The sequence below is a fragment of the Natator depressus genome, chromosome 24, assembly GCF_965152275.1.
Source record: "Natator depressus isolate rNatDep1 chromosome 24, rNatDep2.hap1, whole genome shotgun sequence".
Classification (NCBI taxonomy): domain Eukaryota; kingdom Metazoa; phylum Chordata; order Testudines; family Cheloniidae; genus Natator; species Natator depressus.
Genome location: NC_134257.1, coordinates 10,853,948 through 10,859,606, shown reverse-complemented (window position 1 = coordinate 10,859,606; position 5,659 = coordinate 10,853,948).

Genomic DNA, 5,659 nt, shown 5'->3' with positions numbered 1-5,659 from the left:
CGTGCCGACCCACTGGACAGGGGCAAGGGGCCTGCCCTGCCCATCGCTGGGTGCATGGGGGAGGAGCCTGGCATGGCCCCCACCCATGCTATTCTGACACAGCGTGGGGGCTTTGTTCACACAGCGAGGCTGTAAATAAACCCCGGAGCCACCCTCCAGGCAGGAACTTTTTCTGAATAAATTTACTAAGAAAAGTGCCCAGGCTCTCTGTCAGGGGAGAAGGGCCCTGCTGGGCGCTCAGGCTCAGCTCTTCTCCCCCCCCGCCCTCCTCTGGCCTCACCCTGTGTCTGCCTGGTGCTAGGACCAGCTGCTGCAGGCCGAGGTGGAGGAACCCACAACTGCTGTCATGTGGCCAGAGGGTTAGTGTCGAAGGGACGGGAGAGCCGGAGCGCGCGCAGCCTGTACATTATGCTGGGAAGGAAGCCTGGTCTCAGCACACACGGCCAGCCCTGGTCGAGCTTGGCCTGGCCAGCAGACGGGGCCCGGAACGCAATGCCCTTGGCATGAGAAACACCGAGAGCCTGGTACAGCTGGGATATCTGCCTCTGGCAGGGATCCTGCCACTACCTGCTGCAGTGACGGCCACCCACCAGGACAGCTCCCCGGGACAGGTGTGTGGGGAGCAAGGGCCATTTTCTGTCCCTTTCCAGCGCTGAGATGGCTGAAGCCAGCAGCCCCAGGGGGCTGATGGATCCAGACTTGCCCATAGCCAGACTATCATGCAGCCTCCCAGGCAGCTGTCCTGCCTGTAAAAGGACCATCACCGAGAGCCTGCTGTGGAGGCCATCGCCTTGAAATGGCTCTGAACCCCTTGCTCTGGCTCCAGGGAACTTCCCAGTTTGCCCTAGGGTTGAGCACACGGCTCAGAGCTAGGGGGAGGGAGCGGGCACAGGCCTATTTAAGAGGGGGAATTGCTCTGGGCCAGGGGACTGACCACCGCCACGTGTAAGAGGGGCTCACAGGAGCGCAAGGGCAGGACAGACTCTGCCCAGGCTGCACACCAACTGGGTGGAGCTCAGATGTAGGGGGTGTCTGTGAGTGTGTCCTAGATTTGTTTTTCTTCCAAGGCTGCGTCACTCGAGGACTTTCAGTGTAAAGTTGATAGGGCTGGGGATAGTTCTCTGAAAACAACTGCTCAATGAGCAACAACCGTCAGAAAAGCCACCAGAAAGGGAGGAACCACTAGGAAAGCGATAGATAATGACAGAAAATATCAGGATGCTACCAGGATGACTGGTGTGGAGAAAGTGACTAGGGACTGACTTACCCCTTCACATAACACAGGAACCGGGGGGGAACCAGCGGGTCACCTAGTGAAATGAATAGGCAGCAGGTTTAATACAAACACTACGAGGTACTTCACACAACGTGCAGCCTGTGGAACTCATTGCCGGGGATGGAGTGAACCCAACAGTATATCTGGGGTCAAAAAAGAATGAGATGAGCTCCTGGAGGTGAGGTCCATCAATGGCTATTAGCCAGGATGGGCAGGGACGCAACCCCATGCTCCGGGTGTCCCTAGCCTCTGCCTGCCAGAAGCTGGGAGTAAAGCCAGAGGATGGTAATTGCCCTGTTCCATTCGTTTCCGTTAAAGCACCTGGCTCTGGCTGCTCTCAGAAGACAGGTTACGGGGCTAGGTGGCCCACTGGTCTGACGCAGGGTGGCTGTTCTTACGTGGTTCAGCAGTTCCCTTGCTCAGCCTGCGTTGTCCTGGAAGGGGTTAAACTAGCAGCCTGGAGTGCCCACAGCTGGAGCAGAGGTCGGGGGAGCATGTGAACGAGTGGGGGTTGGGGAGTGCGCAGGCGCTGCTTTCAGGTGAGGGTGGCTGTGTTCGCGTCCCGAGGAAGGGTTCAGATAAGGAGTCTGGGGCTGGGAGTGTACCCTAAGCTCCCAGTGCTAGAAACACTGAGGGCTTTGCCCTGCCCCAGCAGCTTGAGGCCACCCAGCCACTGCGTTTGCTGCTGCCAGACTGGGGACCAGCCCAAGGAGGACTGGACCAGTCTGTAACAGAAGATAGCCAGCAACCTGCAGGCCAGCCGCGTGGGGCTCTGTGCCCACCTGCAGCGTGGGTGCATCTCTCCTTCTCCTGCTGGAGGCTGCCACCTTGGTTTTGAGCTGTTTATCCATTTTGGGGTAGCACCTAGGAGCCCCAGCTGTGAACCAGTACCGCATGGTGCCAGGCACTGTACAGACACACAACAGTGTCCCTGCCCCAAAGAGCTTCCGATCTAAGTACAAGACGAGATGACAGAGGGAGAGCGAGATGGGGGCACAAGGAAACAGACACTGTTGGTCAGCGTGATGGGCAGCGATCTCAAGCTTGCCACGGTCACATTTTGCAGGAGTCACGGCAAAGGGGAGTTGTAAGGAGGGATTTGAAGGCTAATGAGAGCTGTGCAGATGCCTAAGAGGAGCTACTCCCGAGTGGGAGGGGCAGCCTGGGAGAAGCCAGGAGAGGGGAGGGAAGAGGGGGTGACCTGCTCAAAGTGAGGGGCTAGGGGAATGAGCAGCAGCGGTCTGAAGGGATATGACCGGGGCATGACTGTGCTCGCCAAGGCCAGCAAGTAACTGACATGTGAGCTGCTGAGAGCCTGGCCAAGGGGTTTAGATGGGTGGAGGAGAGGAAAGGCTGTATCTTAGACATGTTCTGCAGAAAGGATCTGAGACTTAACCAGAGCCTGGCTGTGAGGAGCCAGAGCAAGGTCCAGCTGATGGGCCTGATGCTGCCGGCGTCCCCTGGGTGTGAGTAAGGAGGTAGAGGGGAGGGCTGGAGGCAGATCAGGAGCTCTGCTCTAGCCAGGTGGAGCTTGAGCTGGTGGCCAGACACCCCCAAGGAGTTGTCAGGGCCAGACTGAGGTGGTGGTTTGCGTGGAAGGAGGCAGGGCTGGAGCCAAGCATGGGTCTGGGACGTGCCAGCAGAGAGATGGTCCTTGAACTTGTTTGTGGATGAGATTTGATGCCCCTCGCACGTTCCCAGAACACTGGGAGCTCCGGCATGTCTTGGCATGGTGCAGGCCTGCCCTGGCATAGTGCAGGCCTGCCCATGCCAGCCTGAGGGCGGGTGCAAGCTCACGCTGCACAGGGGCACTGTGGCTCCCTCGGCCAATACCAGGCAAAGCCACAGTACTGGCGGGGGGGACAAGCCTCTCCAAGAGGTTTAATACCAGACGAGTGGCCCCTGCTGCAAACGCCCAACGAAGGGAGAGGGGAATGAACGTTTGACCACTGCCTCCTCCCTGTCTTCCTGAGAACCCCCACGGCCTAGGGTGACACACCAGCAGGGAGGGTCCCCTGTGCAGGACTATGCTGGGGAAAGCAGCCCCGAAGGAGCCACCCTTGGGGAACCTGTAAAGGGTTCACTGCAGGGCAGCGCTGCCCAGAACAGCCGGCCCCAAGGTGGCTGGACTGTCAGAGAGGTGGCAGGCCCAGGACTCTGCTCCCCCAGTGCAGGGTGTGCTGTGTGGCAGTGTCTGTCTCCACCTTCCCCCTGGCAGCTCCGCAAAGCTGGGCAGGGTTGTGGGCAGACGACCAATGGGGCTTTCATGGGAATGAGCCCCCCCACCGCCTAGGGGCAGGACCCCACAAGGACCCATGGCTCCTTCCATTACATCAGGAATGGAGTCAGTCTGTTCTCCCTGCCCTCGTGCTTCGGCTGCTCCTGCCCCAGCCTGCAGGGCTGGCGGGTTCCTGGAGGCCCCCATGCAGCCAGGATCCTGGCTGCCCGCTGCTCCACAGCCACTGCCTGGGGAGGGCTCCTGAGGGCTGCGCTGTGTGTTGAAAAACCTGGTGCTGGTTGCCAGGAGTTAATTAGCCCTAGCTGGTGGGGAAGGGGAGGCTGTGATCTCGGGGGCCTGCATCCCTCGGGCTGCCCCAGTTGCTAAAGCACTGCAGCATGTTTATAGAAAGCCCGGCTTCCCCACGGCCCTCCGGGCCGCTTATTTCAGGCTCACTCAAGTTAAAAGGCAGCAGAGAGGCCTTGGGAGGGCATGGGGCACCATTCCTGCCCGCAGCACTTCACTGCCAGGCTGTGAGGGGAGCCAGGCCCAGGGCAGGTGAACACAGTTCCACTATGTGTGCCAGCCCAGCGAGCCGCCTTCCCTGCCAGGAGAGGCAGGAATGGCCAGTAGCCTTTTGCCACGAGAGCTGTTTCTATGGGCTGCTGCTGTTCCTTCGCATGGGGCAATTTAAACAGGCCAAAGCCCTGGATGGGGCCTCTGGGGGACCCCTCTCCAGCTCGATTGCCGGGGATCTAGCCCCTACATTAATGTTACTCCAGAGTCTCAGGCATGACCCTGAAAAGCATTGTCAGTGTCATCCCCAGGGCTGCTCAGACCGGTTCTCTGATGCAGCCTGCCAGGCGTGGAATGGGGCGTGTCATGGGCTCTGGCGCTGCCAGTAACTGGGACTCCTGGGTTCTCTTCATGGTTACAGCGGGGTCCTGCTCCTCCCCCACGCCCCCAAGGGAGGCTGTGGTTTCCTTGGTGGCTGTAAATGTCCTTGGCATTAGGGTGCTGGAGACGTGCAGGGCTCTGTGGGGTTCCTCCCAGTGGGTCCATCTGGGCTGGCCCAGAGACTGAAATGGACAGGCCTGCTGCTCTCTGAGCAGGGTTCCTGTCAGGGTGACCAGACAGCAAATGTGAAAAATCGGGACAGGGGGTGGGGTGTAATAGGAGCCTAGAAAGAAAAAGACCCAAAAATCGGGACTGTCCCTATAAAATCAAGACATCTGGTCACCCTAGTTCTTGTCTGTGGTGGCTGGCAGGAGCAGCTGCCAGAGGGGATGGTGCAAGTCACATGTACCCGGGTCGTGTGAGCCCACAACAGGGCTGTGGCTGTTGGCACCTGATAGCAACCAGCTGAGGGCCTTTCCCAGCTGGCCTTCAAATGGGCCCTAGAGCCTTGTCCACGTGGGACTGCAGGGAAGGACTCTGAGAGCAGCGGCGCCTCAAAGCTCTCCTACAGGGACCTGTGCAAGGGGCAGGTGGGTCCTGGACCCCAAGCCCTCACCTTTAAGGCCAGGCTGCACTCGCAGGCGATGCCCGGACAGCCCTGAGCCCAGGTCGGGGCTAAGCTAACCCTGAGCTGGCTGCTGCTCTGAGCGTGTAGCGTGTCCCTGGCTGGGGCAGAGCTGGGTGGTGGCTCAGGGTTTAGGCGCCCTGTGCTCCAAGCACCTGGTCATTAATCTGCTCTGCTGCTGAGGGGACGTGGGCCCCCTGGAAGCGGGGGGAGGGGGGTGTCAGTTCCTCAAGCTGCTTGACTGAGCTCACGGGATCGGAAGCAGAGGCTTTTCTCTCCTCCGCAAGCCCCAGTCCAACCCCCAGCGCCCTGACTCAGAGGGTGGGGAATTGGGGTCACCTGATGAGTCCATATGTATGACTGAGTTTCCCCGGGCACTGGGTACTGCTACGCTCTAAGCCTACAGGGGAGGGTGGGCAACCGGTTGGGACGCAGCCCCTCAGCGTTGGTACAAAGGCCCTGTCAGGAGCTGACTAGAGCCTAAGAATGGAAACAGAGAAGCTGGAAGACAGCGGGAGTCCGAAGGCTGGTCTGGCCATTAACTGGCAGCCCAGGAGGAGGGTACTGGGGGGTTGGGAGGGTGGTACTGTGGGTAGTGGGAGTGATATGGGCCTGGGAGGGAGTATGGGGGGCTGGGAGGGGG